This window comes from Camelus dromedarius, chromosome 10 (genome assembly GCF_036321535.1).
Source record: "Camelus dromedarius isolate mCamDro1 chromosome 10, mCamDro1.pat, whole genome shotgun sequence".
In the NCBI taxonomy this organism is placed as follows: Eukaryota; Metazoa; Chordata; class Mammalia; order Artiodactyla; family Camelidae; genus Camelus; species Camelus dromedarius.
The window spans coordinates 169,481-185,579 of record NC_087445.1 but is presented as its reverse complement, the minus strand read 5'-3'; the positions used below and the strand labels follow the sequence as shown (position 1 = coordinate 185,579).

Genomic DNA, 16,099 nt, shown 5'->3' with positions numbered 1-16,099 from the left:
TCCGGAGATGAACAAGGGGAGGGAACACAATGTTTCAATATTCCAGCCGCTCTAATTCCGTTACGCTTGGGCACATGCTCCACTCCAGTCTCTGTGCTCTCTCCTGCCCTGCCTGGAGGAGTCGGCATGGTCTGCGTCTCTGTTTCCTCTACTGCTGGCTAGAGACACGGACCGGGGCGGTGAGAAGGGAGCCACGGGGGTGCGGTGCTGAGCAGCCGCGGTCGGTCCAGCCTGTTGGTGATGTGCCGAGCCCGCCGCCACTCCGGGCACGGGTAATGCGCAGCACCAGCCGTCACGCTACCGGAGAAGGAAACGCACAGGAACCAGGAATCCGGATCCGGGATCCTCCGCAGCCCCAGGCTTGTCTAAACGCACAGGGCCCACTTTGTGGCCGGTTCCCGGCGCGCCACCGAGTTTGGGGCTGGGATCTGAGTCCTGCAGCTCACTGCTGCTGGCAGCAGGGGATTGATTCTTTTTAGCAGGTTCCCTTTAGCCCAGTGGAGCGGGGAAGTGTTCACAGAGCCCGGCGGCTATCTGCAGAGCGTTGGTGCAATCCTGCCTGCTGCCCGGAAGGTTTGGCTGCCGCAGTTCCCCGCCCCCCCCATTCACTGGGCTGTAAATCGAAGCTGTCTATACGGGCCAGGCGCTCAATCCCTGGGGCTACAGCCTGCCCAGGTCTCCTGGCACCTGATTTCCCAGTGGTCAATTAGGTGTCTCTCTGCCTGTAGCACTGAAGCAGTGGAGGGGCCAATGCCCAGGCTTTGATGGAGCGTGCCGTGCGCAGAGACCTCCCCAGTCGACTTCCTCATCAAAAGGCAGCATCCATTCATACTTCTCTCTCTGCCTGTGGACAGAATTCTGGGCATGGACTCTTGCGATCTCCCGTTTTGCATGTGAAGCAGAAACTAAGATAAAAGGGAAAAGGAAGGGGGAATGCGATCCTAACGCAACAAGGCGCTGGAAGCTCCCGAGAGGCCTCTCCTCTGCGGGGAGAGGGAGAAGAGGCAGATCCCGAGCCCAGCGCCCCAGCCAGCTGCGGCTTCGCTGCGGAGCCAGCACACACGCCTACCTCGCCTGATTGCCGCATTCCCAGGGAGGTCGCGCGGGGCCCGGCGGCGCGCCCAGGGCTCACGGGCCGTAGGATTTCTGCACCCGGCGAACGATGCGCGGGCGGGCTTCCCAGGGCCAGGGCCGAGCCCGAGCCTGAGGGGGCGCTCCGGGAGGCTAGCCTCGGCGGGGAGTCCCACCGCAAACCGCAGGGATGCTCCGCGACTCGCAGTCCAGGCCATGCGGGTGTGTGTCAGATGTGACTTGTCTGCGACAGGTGACATCATTTTAAACTAATCTTTCACACCTCTGGGTGGTGGGTGAACTTGGGAAACTGAGGAAGCAAGAGCTGAAGCCCAACCGCGATCGCGTGAGAGGAAATACTCCCGACCGAGGTCTGAGAGCCAGGTCCTCCTGGCAGAGCAGAGTGAGATTGAGCCAGTGGTCAAGGTGGACCCCAGGTAGCTCTGAGGAACGAGGGAAGCCGCTCTGGTTTTCAGGTTTGTTTTTTTTAAAGCATATTGCAGCTGCAGCTTTGAAGTTTGCCGCCTCTTCCCCACCCCCAACCCTGGGTTTGGGGGCGGGGCGGCACTTTTCCTCGCAGCTGCCCAGGCCTTTACCAACTGAGGGGAGAGGGCTGCAGGGTCTGCAGTGTCTGGTGGTAGCTTCCTACAGGGGACACGGTGACTCGAAGGCACTGTGGGTGGGATGGCACCCTGAGGCTGGACCTCCTGGGAGCTCTGAGGGTGGGGAGAAGTCCGGGATACCTCTTGGTGCCTCATCCTGTTTTCCTGCCCTGCCACTTGGTGTTGGATGACATTTTGCCTGCGCAGGGGTTTCACTGTCATGGAGCTGGCTGTGATGCTGTAAGGGAAGTGGACTGTTAGGGTGACCTGGAAGAGAGAAGAGAGAGCGCTGGAGCTTTCCCTTGTGTGGCAGTGTTAACCCCATGGAGCCTGCTCTCTTGGCACACCTGTCCACCTGGGTCACCATCTGTGGGAGTGAGTGGGGCTGCTGGCTGACTGGCCTTGCCAGCTGGTGGGCCGAAGCTGGACTTGCCTGGGTCCTGCCAGGCCAGGAATGTGTGGGCAGGAAAAGAGCAAAGCTCCCCTCCACCCCGTTCCCTCTCAGGAGAAGGGTAAGCAGGCCCCACCATGATGGTGCACAGACTTTCAGAGTGGCTCTATCAGGGGAGAGCCTTGGCATTGAGGCCTGCAGGACTCCGCAAAGTGATGCAAATGGCCATCCATGTCGGCCCCTTCGCATTGATCTGTGCACTAATGAGGCTGTTTTTAACAGTGATGATGGAAATAATGATACAACTAGATCGCTTACATTTGGGTAAGGTTTTAGCAAGTCCTGTGGTATAGAGAAGAAAAGAGTTGAAAATGTTGCCGTTAGAATATCGGATGGGAGTGAGGGAGAAGGAACTGATGTATTTGTTATATCCTTTTAGAATTAAAAAAAAACTTAGACTGTGCCCATGTTTAACTTTTTCAACTCTTTTGGATGTTTCTTATATGTAGCTCCATTCTAAAATTAATGGACGTAATCTGACCTCACTTGATCAACAATATTGACTTCTTATAGTGCCAAGAAAGGACTTTTTTATACCTATCTTTTTTAAATGGAAATTTTAAATTAATTAGTAAAACAAAAACTTTGTCTCACGTAGTGTCTTTTACGTTAGATTTTTACTTTGTCTTCTATTAATATGGGAGCCTCCACTTTCCATATTTTTCACTTTTTAATATTTCAGCCATGTCTTTCCCCATGCTGTTACCTGAGTCCGTTTGGATCATTTTATTTTAGGTGTGTAGACTGTAGACTGTACATACTCCGGTTTGGGGTTTTGACCCCGTCTGTCTTGTCTTTTAATGGAAAAAGCCTGATCCATTTGCTTTTATTGATACAACTGCTAGGTTTGATCTTTCTTCAGTCATCTCTTTCTAAGCTTTCCACCTTTTAATGTTTGCTTTCTGGCTTGATAAATGGATTTAGCATTTTGAGAGATGAATTCCATTTAAGGCCATAACTGATTCTTATCTTTAAGGTTTTTTCAAAAAATGCATTTCAAAGGGCATTTCTTAAACTGCATTTCCTAAAAAGTCTGAATCTGGACCAAAACATTAATTCATCCCAATTATTATGTTTAAAACAGTTCATAGAACTTTACTGCTTGCTTTCTTTTCTGCTTTTTCTCTTCTTTTATTCTCTCTTATGATTCACAGTCACCTGCCTTTCACAACTTATTTTTGAGATTTTACCTTCTCTCAACTCATTCATACTTTTATTCATGTAACAAACCTTGTTCCATATAGTGTACTGGGCAACAAGCTTGGAGAAAGGGACACAATTCTTGCCGTGTAGGCATTTGAAAGCCACTAAGGAAGCAGTGGCGGTCCAGGGAAGTGGCGTAGCAGAGGTATGCCCGTGCTGTGGAGGAGAAGCTAGGAGAGGCATGCAACCTGGACCGGCTTCTCAGGGAAGACTTCCTGGAGGAGAGGACACTTGAGCTGAATCTTAGAACATGATGTTGATTACTGAGTCCAGGAATGGGGAGAGATCTTTCCAGCAGAAGGAGCATCATATGTTTAGAGACAACGAAATAAGAAGATGTCTTGGGTTGTGGTTGCATAAACGTGGTGGCCAGTAAGAAGGGAAAGGGTCAGAATGGTGCAGTGAGAGATCCACTCACTTGGTCACAGAGGGCCATGAATGTCACTCTCAAGAAGGATGCTACCCAAGAATCCTAAGCAGGATGCAAATGGGATGCAGGGTGGGGATGGGAGGAAAGAGGAGAGGAGGTGGCAGACCTTCTGTGAGGGTATTTATAATGAAGATGATTAAAATAAAGAGGAAGTGATGGAACAGAACAAATGGTATAGTCAGGAGACCTCGAGACCGTGACCTTGGAGGGACAGCAGGGAGGTTACTGCTCCACGTGCTACTCCAAACTCTCTGGTTCACTTTTTTCTCCAGCTCCAGGCAAAACTCCATTGGAAGTGGAGTAAGACTTTCCAGTTTATACCATGAAGAAAAATCACCTCTGAGGTCTCACTGGTCACAGACCAATGGTTTGAATGAGCCATCTTTTGTGGTGCAGGAAATTCAGGCAGAAGAAGATGGGAGAAGGTAGAAGTCACTTCAAGCCCAACTTAATGAGGCCAACGAGGTTGCAGAGAAGCTAGGTAAGGCCCCTTGTCCCTGCCTCAAATCCTCACCCACCCCTTGTGAAGTCTTTCATCTTTGAAACAGAGATAATTTAATATGGTATGGCAATGTTAGGAGTTACAAGCAAAAGCATGGCTTCCTAGTTCAGTGCCGGTTTTTTAGGGTAGAGTGATGTGGTCATGGACGTGGCAGCTGAGCAGCACATGAGCGTGAGAGGAACCCTTTAATTTGGTATTCCCAATACTTATACATTACACCTTTTGTTATTGTCCTACGGTCCTTGGGTATTTCGTTCTATCTTTTTCTTTCTTTTTCCTCTCTGAATTGGAGTTTTTAAAGTTTCTGTTGATGTCTTCAAGCTCCTTGATTCTTTCCTTGGCTGAGTCCAGTTTGCTGATGAGTCCACCAAAGGCCCTCTTCATTTCTGTTATGGTGTTTTGATCTCTAGCCTTTAATTTTGATTCTTAGAGTTTCCATCTCACTGCTCTAACGACCAGTCTGCCAATCTGTTCTTGCATGTTGTCTGCTTTTTCCATTAGCACCTTTAGAATGCTAATCATAGTAGTCTTAAAGTCCCAGCCTGCCAATTGCAACATCTCTGCCATATTTGAATTTGGTTCTGATGTTTGCCCTGGCTCTTCAATCTGTGGGTTTTTTTGTCTTGTTCTGTTTTTGTTTTTTTGTTTTGTTTTTGCCTTTTAATATGCCTTGCCAACTTTTTGTTGTTGTTGCAAATCTGACATGAAACGCTAGATTAAAGGAACCCGGGACTAGTTACTGCAAAGTTGTCTTCTTCTGACCTTCAACTCCAGTAGAGTGTGATTTTCTGTCTACCTGTCTGTCTCTTCCATTTCGGGGGCGAGGTTTGCCCTCTGATGTCAGTTTTCTGATGGATCTAAGAAGCACTGTTCATTTTCATTCTGTTCATCTTTGCTCCTGTTGTGTGGATGGGAGATGACTTCCAAGTTCCTTACATGTGGACCTGGAAACCCAAAGTCCTTGATTTGGAACTGTATTCATCAGAAGCTGATAAACAATTTTAAGGAAACTGGTTTTAGAATTTTGGAAGGAGAGCTTTTAAGGATGTCATGAAAGAATTAGGCCTTTGCCTTCAAAGGAAGATTCCCTACAGACACAGTGAATTTTGGAGGACTCTCCGTTCCATTTTGCAGATAAGCACCAGGAGGTTCAGAGAGGTAAAATGATTTTCTCATGATCACACAGCCAATAATAGATCTGGGGCTTGAGTGCTGGTCTCCTGATAGTAAGTTCAGTGTTCTTTCTGGGGCCCATATATCTGCCAGGTGTATGATCCAGAAGGTCCTTTAACCTTCATTCATAGAGGTGATAGGACCACAGAGAACCGGGAGGAGGGGCATGTGTGGCCTTACTGGAGGGGAAGATGGGGAGGAAATAATAGAATGATTCAGAACCAGAAAGAAACACCCCGAGTGGAGGAAGAAATGCTTTGAAAAGGAAAAGGGCCACGGGAGCCAATCCGCGCCCGCGGGCTGTCCGGTCCCGCGCCGGCCCCGCCCCAGCCCCGCCTCTGCCGCTCGGATCCCTCCGCCCGCCCAAGGGTCATTTCGTCGGGCAGGCGGCGGTCAGTTGGAGCGGCTGGCAGCCCTGCGGCTTTCCAGAGCGACACCGGCCCTGCTTGCCGCGGCCAGCGGCGGCAGCGGCTGCAGCGGCGGCCGCGCGGTCCCTCCGGGAGGCGCGGCGCTGGCCGGGCGGCGGCCGCGGAGCTTCGTGCCCAGCCCGGCGGCGGCGGCGGCGGCGGCGGCGGCTGCCCGGCAGCCAACATGGCGGCGGCGCCGGCAGCGGCCGCGCGCGCCCCGAGGTTGTCCGCGGGCAGGTGTTCGAGCGGGTGCCGCGCTGCAGCAACCTGCCACCTCGGCGAGGACTCCCGCGGCTTCGAGTGGTGAGTGTCCGCCCCTAGCGTGCCGGCCGTGCCTGCCCGCAGCTGCGGCGTCGGCCCCGGCCCCGCGACCCCGACCCCGACCCCGACCCCGAGCCCGGTCCCGACCCCAGCCGGGCTGCTCTGCTGTCCGCGCGCCGAGGGTCTCGCGTCGTTCCGGGCCGCTCGGGCTGAAGCGTTGCTCGCGGCGCTTCTCCGGTCGGCCCTTCCCTGGGCGGCCCTCGCTCGGCGCGGGTAGTCGGGGAGGGACCCGTGGGGGGGGTGGTGGGGAAGAGGTCGAGACCGTGGCACCCAGGGACCCCCCAGGACGGGAACGGGCCCATCACCCCCGTGTGCTAGCCTCGCGGGCTTCCCTTGACGTGCGACTGTGAAGTCGCGAATTCCCTTCAGGTGCCGGCGGCGGCGGCCGCGGTCTGCAAAGCGTTTGGCGGCGGCGTGTGTGCACAACCCCGAAATCGTCATCGTGTTTGCCCCCCTCGCCTCCGTTTTCCGCGGCCGGCTTTGGTTCAGCACCTTCCGGGGGTGCTCTCCTGCTCAGGCTGTCTAAACGGCAGGAAGCAGCACCAGTGTTGGTGTGGAATGTTTCTTTTCTTTTCTTTTTTTTTTTTTTGAAGGCTTATTTCATTTCCTTATTTTGGCATTGCTGGCAAGGATAATCAATTTAAACTAAGAGGCATTTCTGCATTTCACTTTTCTTTTTTTTTGTTTTTTAACGTTTTTTATTGATTTATAATCATTTTACAGTGTTGTGCCAAATTCCAGTGTTCAGCACAATGTTCCAGTCATTCGTGGACATCTACACACTCATTGTCACATTTTTTTCTCTATGAGTTACCATAACATATTGTGTATATTTCCGTGTGCTATATACAGTGTAATCTTGTTTATCTATTCTACAGTTTTGAAACCCCAGTCTATCCCTTCCCACCCTCCACCCCCCTGGCAACCACAAGTCTGTATTCTGTCTATGAGTCTATTTCTGTCCTGTATTTATGCTTTGTTTTTGTTTGTTTGTGTTTGTTTTTGTTTTTCAGATTCCACATATGAGCGATCTCATATGGTATTTTTCTTTCTCTTTCTGTCTTACGTCACTTAGAATGACATTCTTCAGGAGCATCCATGTTGCTGCAAATGGCATTATGTTGTCGGTTTTTATGGCTGAGTAGTAGTCCATTGTATAAATATACCACATCTTCTTTATCCAGTCACCTGTTGATGGACATTTAGGCTGTTTCCATGTTTTGGCTATTGTAAATAGTGCTGCTGTGAACATTGGGGTGCAGGTGTCATCCTGAAGTAGGGTTCCTTCTGGATACAAGCCCAGGAGTGGGATTCCTGGGTCGTATGGTAAGTGTATTCCTAGTCTTTTGAGGACTGTCCACACTGTTTTCCATAGTGGCTGCACCAAACTGCATTCCCACCAGCAGTGTAGGAGGGTTCCCCTTTCTCCACAGCCTGTCCAGCATTTGTCATTTGTGGATTTTTGAATGACGGCCATTCTGACTGGTGTGAGGTGATACCACATTGTAGTTTTCATTTGCATTTCTCTGATGATTAGTGATATTGAGCATTTTTTCATGTGCCTTTTGATCATTTGTATGTCTTGCTTGGAGAATTGCTTGTTTAGGTCTTCCGCCCGTTTTTGGATTGGGTTGTTTAGTTTTGTTCTTACTGAGTCGTATGAGCTGCTTATATATTCTGGAGATCAAGCCTTTGTCGGTTTCATTTGCGAAAATTTTCTCCCATTCCGTAGGTTGTCTTCTTGTTTTGCTTCTGGTTTCCTTTGCGGTGCAGAAGCTTGTAAGTTTCAATAGGTCCCATTTGTTTATTCTTGCTTGTATTTCTTCTAGGAGAAAATTTTTGGGATGTATGTCAGATAATGTTTTGCCTATGTTTTCCTCTAGGAGGTTTATTGCATCTTGTCTTATATTGAAGTCTTTGATGCATTCTGAGTTGATTTTTGTATATGGTGTGAGGGAGTGTTCTAGCTTCATTGTTTTACATGCTGCTGTCCAGTTTTCCCAACACCATTTGCTGAAGAGACTGTCTTTAATCCAAAGTATATTCTTGCCCCCTTTGTCGAAGATTAGTTGACCAAAAGTTTGTGGGTTCATTTCTGGGTTCTGTATTCTGTTCCATTGGTCTATATGTCTGTTTTGGTACCAATACCATGCTGTCTTGATGAGTGTAGCTGTATAGTATTGTGTGAAGTCTGGGAGAGTTATTCCTCCAGCCTCTTCCTTTCTCTTCAGTAATGCTTTGGCAATTCTAGGTCTTTGATGGTTCCATATAAATTTTATTCTGATTTGTTGCAGTTCTGTGAAATATGTCCTGGGTAATTTGGTAGGGATTGCATTAAATCCGTAGATTGCCTTGGGCAGTGTGACCCTTTTAACAATATTGATTCTTCCAATCCAAGAGCATGGGATATCTTTCCATTTTTTAAAGTCTTCTTTAATTTCCTTCATGAATGGTTTATAGTTTTCTATGTATCATTCTTTCACCTCCTTGGTTAGATTTATTCCCAGGTATTTTATTACTTTGGGTGCTATTTTAAAGGGGATTGTTTCTTTACTTTCTTTTTCTGTTGATTCATTGTTAGTGTAAAGAAATGCAAGTGATTTTTGGACGTTGATTTTGTAACCCGCTACCTTGCTGAATTCTTCAATCAGCTCTAGTAGCTTTTGTGTGGACCTTTTAGGGTTTTCTACACACAGTAACATGCCGTCAGCATATAGTGACACTTTTACCTCTTCTTTTCCAATTTGGATCCCTTTTATTTCTTTCTCTTGCCTGACGGCTGTGGCTAGGACTTCCAGGACTGTGTTGAATAGGAGTGGTGATAGTGGGCATCCTTGTCTTGTCCCAGATTTTAGTGGGAAGCTTTTGAGTTTTTCACCATTGAGTACTATGCTGGCTGTAGGTTTGTGTCATTCTAAGTGAAGTAAGCCAGAAAGAGAAAGAAAAATACCATATGAGATCGCTCATATGTGGAATCTAAAACACAAAAACAAACACAAACCAACAAACAAAAACAAAGCGTAAATACAGGACAGAAATAGACTCATCGACATAGAATACAGACTTGTGGTTGCCAGGGGGGTGGAGGGTGGGAAGGGATAGACTGGGGTTTCAAAATTGTAGAATAGATAAACAAGATTACACTGTATATAGCACACGGAAATATACACAAAATGTTATGGTAACTCACAGAGAAAAAAATGTGACGATGAGTGTGTGTATGTCCACGAATGACTGAAACATTGTGCTGAACACTGGAATTTGACACAAGATTGTAAAATGATTGTAAATCAATAAAAAATGTTAAAAAAAAAAAAAAAACCCAAAAAGGAGAAGAAAAAGAAACGGGCCACGGGAGCCAATCCGCGCCCGCGGGCTGTCCGGTCCCGCCCCGGCCCCGCCCCAGCCCCGCCTCTGCCGCTCGGATCCCTCCGCCCGCCCAAGGGTCATTTCGTCGGGCAGTCGGCGGTCAGTTGGAGCGGCTGGCAGCCCTGCGGCTTTCCAGAGCGACACCGGCCCTGCTTGCCGCGGCCAGCGGCGGCAGCGGCTGCAGCGGCTGCAGCGGCGGCGGCGGCGCGGTCCCTCCGGGAGGCGCGGCGCTGGCCGGGCGGCGGCCGCGGAGCTTCGTGCCCCGCGCGGCGACGGCGGCGGCAGCGGCGGCGGCCCGGCAGCCAACATGGCGGCGGCGCCGGCAGCGGCCGCGCGCGCCCCGAGGTTGTCCGCGGGCAGGTGTTCGAGCGGGTGCCGCGCTGCAGCAACCTGCCACCTCGGCGAGGACTCCCGCGGCTTCGAGTGGTGAGTGTCCGCCCCTAGCGTGCCGGCCGTGCCTGCCCGCAGCTGCGGCGTCGGCCCCGGCCCCGCGACCCCGACCCCGACCCCGAGCCCGGTCCCGACCCCAGCCGGGCTGCTCTGCTGTCCGCGCGCCGAGGGTCTCGCGTCGTTCCGGGCCGCTCGGGCTGAAGCGTTGCTCGCGGCGCTTCTCCGGTCGGCCCTTCCCTGGGCGGCCCTCGCTCGGCGCGGGTAGTCGGGGAGGGACCCGTGGGGGGGGTGGTGGGGAAGAGGTCGAGACCGTGGCACCCAGGGACCCCCCAGGACGGGAACGGGCCCATCACCCCCGTGTGCTAGCCTCGCGGGCTTCCCTTGACGTGCGACTGTGAAGTCGCGAATTCCCTTCAGGTGCCGGCGGCGGCGGCCGCGGTCTGCAAAGCGTTTGGCGGCGGCGTGTGTGCACAACCCCGAAATCGTCATCGTGTTTGCCCCCCTCGCCTCCGTTTTCCGCGGCCGGCCTTGGTTCAGCACCTTCCGGGGGTGCTCTCCTGCTCAGGCTGTCTAAACGGCAGGAAGCGGCACCAGTGTTGGTGTGGAATGTTTAAATCTTGAGGTTTTTAAATGGATTTGGTGTTGGTACTGTTGATGTTTCAGGAAGGATAAGTCAGCATCGGTGTCTTTATGTCTTAAGGGGTCATTTGGAATTGGGCCTAATCTGACTTTTTCCCCCTTTTACCGTACCTCGTGAGCTCTCGTACTAGCATAAAGGCTTCCAGACTCTTTAGCACAATGACTTGGACTTTCCCTGTTACAGCTCTAGTGCTCAGTGTGTATGCAGTCCTAATGGAGTTGTTGCAAAAGTACTTCTAAGCTACCTTGTGTGGCTCCAGATTCCTCAGCTGCATTGGTGGAATAGGGGTGAGGGTGTTGCTGCTGCTGTTTTTGTTGTTGTTGTTGTATTAGAACGAACTACATGTTGTATTTTGTATTGATGGAGAGTTGTGGAAGTGTAGGCTCTCTTACACCTAAACCTTCATGTGAGTGTGTCCTTTGTGCCGAATGAAGGAAGCAAACTACTTCTGAACACTTCGTGTCAGGTACTGTGCTAGGTACTGTTACCTCATGTTACCTCAACAGCCACCTTGCAGAGAGGGAAGGGCAGTGCTCTCTCAGATGAGAAAGTATTTAGAGGTGAAGCCAGTTCCTAAGGTCTCACAACTAAAGAGTGAGACTTGAGATTGTAGACTGAGATCCTTTTTCCGTTGCCAGAGCCGTTTTATTAGTCTCTGTTTTCCTTAGTGTTATTAATAATAAAGTTGGAATTTTAGGGTATTTTACTCTTACAAGCAAAGGTATTTCAGAATCGTGTTTGAATTTGCATTGTCTTAATTTTAGAAATGCGTAGAGGGAATGTTTTACCAAGTATGCTAGCTAAGTGAAAAGACTAGTTAAAATTCTTAAAAAAGAAAAAAAGGAAAAAGAGTTGAATATTTTCATTCTCTTCAGGAACGGAGGGCTTCACAGTATAGAGCTGTGAAGATTCACTCGAACTCAGGGCCTTAGGAGCCATAAGGGAAATTAAATTAGGACAGGTCTAAAGAAAATAAGGTCCTTGAAGGTAAAGATTGTATGGCCCACAGCATCGCTTCTCTGGCATAGATCTAATTGCTGTGCACCTGCTGGTAAGTGTGCCAGTCACCAGGTTCCATTGTGAGAGGCTAGGAATTGCCCATCATGCCCTCGGGCCCTTAGAAGGAATGATTGCTTATATGTGTACTGAAGAAAGTCCTTAGTTTCATGACATGTCAGTTGAAAGGGTTTTTTTGTTTTTTTTTTTTTAAATCTGATAAGAATTTTTCCTCGTCTGAAAATGATTTAGATGTGGTAACTTCTATCCAGGTCGTCGACTTAGGTGACTTACGTCTCTATTAGGTGCAGTGTCAAGTCCTCTTAGTGTAATTTTTTTTCTCCTTTCTCAAGTAAGATCCAACTACAAGTACTAGAATATTAGAATCCTGGGTCCAGATTATAGCCTTGAACCTTCAGATTGATGATATTTAATATAAGTTTAATTTATATTGTGCTTTACTAGTATTTAGTAAATGTTGGTTAAGAATGCTGGTTTTATAAAGGATTTCTTACTTGAAATATTAATAATATTTGAATAAGTGATATTTTTATTTACTTATTGTTTAAAAACTATTTAATTGAGTTATAGTCAGGTACAGTGTGTCAATTTCTGGTATACATCATAATATTTTAGTCATACATATATATACATATACATATATTTAGTTTTGTATGTTTTCATTAAAGGTTACTACAAGATACTGAATGTAGTTCCCTGTGCTAGAGAGAAGAAATTTGGTTTTCATCTATTTTTATTTTTTATTTTGTCTTCTCGATTTCTTGATTAAAATATTAATAATATTTTATATCTATGTTATTGCCAGGTTGCCAGGCCTAAGAGTTCTGTTGCTTTTTGTTTTCAAATAGTAATTAATTGGATGGCTTCACTAGATTATAGACAGAGTGTCTCCAGTTTCTGTCTGCTGTGAATGACTCTGCCATGAACATTCATCTCTTAAGTTCTGATGTGGACATACAGTTTAACTTCTCTTGGGTACACAGGGGTAGAGTTGCTGTGGGGGAGTGACGTGTGCGTGTGTTGGGGGAGGGGATGGTAAATGAATTTATTTTAAACCGTAATAAGACTACAGGTTAACTTATTGAACAAATGTGAACACCCTGTGCACTGGCCACTGTGCCGGCACTGGAGCAGCATGGAGACCAGACCCGGTCCCAGCGCTTGCAGGAGTTTACTCTCAGAGGGGCAGGCGGACTGTCCTGTGCCCATGATGCTTCAGCTACTGGTAGGTGCTGTGAAGAAAACCAAAATAATGAAAAGGGGAGAGAGTGTAAGGGGAGGGTATGATTTTTTTGTGTGTGTGATTTTTTTTTTTTATGTAATAAGTTAAGATGTTTTAAATGCTGTATATTTAACAGAATTTTTGGCCATCTTAAGTGTATAAAAATAGTGTAAGAACAATACAAAGAAGGTTTTCCTCTGCATCATTTGAGAGTAAATTGTTGGTACAGTGCCCCGGCTCCCCAGAACACCGCACACGGCCCTCCTGCACATCCGTAACACGGCCGTGCCCGTCGGGCAGTGAGCGCCAGCCCAGGACAGTTTCCTGCTTTTCAGACCCTGCTTGGTGGGCGCATGGTGCACTTAGCTCCTGTCTCCTTGGTCCCCTTCAGGACACAGCAGTTCCTCACACCGCTTTGGCTTTAATGCCTTGACACTTCGGCAGATTGGCGTGTTTTTAATTTTTTTTAACAAACCACCAAACCATTTTCCAGAGCACCATTTTACACTCTGTCGGCAGGGGTCAGGTGCTTCAGTTCTTCACATCCTTCCCGACACCTCTTTTTGATTCTGTCCCGTCTGGAGAGGCTTTGCGTGGTATTGCATATTGAGCCATTCCGCCTGTTTTGTATTTCGCTAATGTATTGAAGCATCCTTTCAGGACAGCTCTGATCCCTTACCATTCAAGTGATGGTAAAAGTGATACTCTTTAGGAGTGTTGTAAATTCTTTCTTTAGTCCCAAGTGAGCTGGAAAGAAAAGACATTCCTGAGTCTCTGTCCACTCTGACATAACTGGTAGAAAGAGCCCTTCACAGAAATTAGTCATAAGAAGGCCAAAGTTTCATAGAAACTTCAGGAGTGCTTCTGGTTACCCCAGCAGGCGGGATGTAGCATTCAAGAGCTGGTAAATGTTTCTCCCACATCCTAGAACTTAATACTTAACCTATTTTAACGTAAATTGGCGAGTATTTTGGCCTTCCGTGGTTTCTGGCTTGAGCAGGAAAGCCTCTAGTGTCTCCCTGTTAAGTAAGATGCTGGCATTGAGCTGAGGTGTGTTTTATTTATGGCAGTAGCCAGCACTTGACATTTTGCTTGTTTTCACGTAAATGAGTGAATTTTGTCAAGTGTGTTTTTTGCCTCCATGAAGATGATCGTTAACGAGAGGTTAGCACTCTGTTTAGTGTTATTAACACGAGGATCATGTTAATGGTTTCCTTCTGTTGAACCTCCTTTACAGTCTTGGAGTAAACCCCGCTTGGTGTTTGGTATTTGTTGTATTGTCTCTTATAACGTGCTGTTGGGTTCTGTTTGCTAGAAGTTGAATATTGTGTCCTGCTCTTCGTAAGTCGTATCGTGTCTGTTTCGTGTGTGTGTGTGCAGGCTGTGTGGTTCAGGGTTATTGTTACACTTGCTTCATGAAGTGCATTTGGAAACTCTTCTGTGCTGTGAGATGGTATTGTGACGACCTCATCGTGCAGTGGAGAGTCTCCCCGTGTGACCACTGGCTGTGCTGGTCTGTGTTTCTTGGCCCACCTTCCAGGTGGTTCCCCACAACCCCCATGGGACTGCTGTTTCTTCAGCGCTTCTTGTCCGTTAAGCACCTTCATGTATGTCCCCCTCCTGTGATGCTCCTTAAGCAGTGTCGTGCTTAGCATTCCCTGGTTTGAATTTTATGTGCGTGGAGTCACTGTGTGTGTTCTTCAGGTAGCTTTGTTCACTCATCGTGTTTCTGAGTATAGTTAATCGTTTTCCCTACTTCCACGTATAAATATACCACAGTTTATTCGTTCTGCTATTCATGGACATTCGGGTTGTTTCTTGTTATTCAGTGTTTCTGAGAATAACCTTGTACAGCTCTCCTGATACAGGAGAGTTTCCTTAGACGCATCCCCAGGGGTGCAGTTGCTGGGTGGGAGGGCACATGCGTGTTCACTAGGTGATGCCGCGTTGTTTCCACAAGTACTTTTTCCAGTAAACTTTTATGCTATTCCTCTTGTATGTGTTTTGTTCAATCGATTCCTGGCTACCTGATGTTTGTTGTGGTTACTGTAATTTGTGTCTGTACTCGGTTTGAAAAAGGCATGTGACTTTCACCAGTTGATATTATGATATCCTGCAACCTTGCTAAAGTCTTATTGCAGTGATTTGTGCTGAAGTTCTTTTACGACAAGCATATCATTTGAAAACCATGACAATTTGGTTTATTTTCATTACTTAGACTTTTTTTTTTTTCCTGTCTTAAGAGCAGTGGTGAGAGTGGGCATTGCTGATGTTAAAAGTGAAGCTTTCATTGAATGAGAAGGGCTGTGAGTTCTGTCGGTGTTCGTGTGGTTTTCCATATTAGTTTTTTTCCTTCAGATTTTTAGAAAGTCCTGAATGACTGTTGAATTTCCACAATGCTTTTTCACTGCTTCTCTAGAAATTTTCATGTGATTTTTCTTCTTTCATGTGTTACAAATTTCAGGTAACATGAAAAGGTTTCTCTAATGCTGAAGCAGTTTTGCATTCCTGGGATTAAGCCCAGCTAGGTCATCATCACTACTGCCTGCTGCTGGCTTTGGTTTGCTCATAAATCCTTGGGGTTTTCTCCTTGTGTTCGTGAATGCAATGGGCCCGTGGTCTTTCCTTTCTCATGCTCTCCTGTGGTTTTGGTGTCAAAATTAGACCATCCTTAGAGAATTAGTGAGGAGGTATTCCTTCTTTTTCTGTATTCTGTTTCTCTTTCTGTAAAATTGGGATGATTGAGTCCTTTAAAGTTTGGTAGACCTTGTTTGTAAAGCAATCTGAACCTGAATTTTCTTTGTTTGTCTGGTTTTGATGGGAGCATGTTAAACTACTGATTCAAAAATTCTTTAACAAACGGTTACATGATTTTTCATTTTCTGTTTTTTGTTGATACTTTTCATTTTTCTAGGAATTAATTTTACTTGTTTTTACATTTATTGGACTATTGTATTTTCTTTACTACTTCTAATTTCATTTTCACGTACTGAAACAGACGTAAAACGTACCTGTTTAAAAAATAGTAAATTAATAATGTGATTATTGTGCCAATTGTAGAATAGAACATTGTCAGTATCTTAGAAACGTCTTATCAAATTCCCTTCAAAGGTGACCACTATTCTCCGTTTTGTGATAATTGCTCTTTCCTGCTTCTCTCTTTTTTGTTTTACTTCAAAAAAGTCTTTAAAATTTATTATTTTTTAACTTTTGACTTTAGTAGAAATGTAATATATACGCAGAACAGTGCAGATATCAGAACTCACAGCCTGATAAATTTTCGCGAACTAAACACACCATA

At 47.1% G+C, this 16,099-nt stretch overlaps 1 protein-coding gene and 1 long non-coding RNA gene across 2 annotated transcripts in view; both read left to right on the top strand.

The window, feature by feature from the left end:
- The first annotated feature begins 1,460 nt into the window (after window positions 1-1,460).
- Window positions 1,461-4,200, top strand: LOC116151797 (uncharacterized). Its single transcript, XR_004135367.2, has 3 exons — window positions 1,461-1,547; window positions 4,030-4,057; window positions 4,154-4,200. It is a non-coding gene; the product is annotated as an uncharacterized LOC116151797 (long non-coding RNA).
- A 5,634-nt stretch (window positions 4,201-9,834) lies between these two features.
- SBK1 (SH3 domain binding kinase 1) overlaps window positions 9,835-16,099 on the top strand; it is a 33,879-nt gene continuing 27,614 nt past the window's right edge. Inside the window, 1 exon segment of the mRNA XM_064490056.1 lies at window positions 9,835-9,955. The gene's annotated coding sequence lies outside the window, so the exon portion shown is untranslated.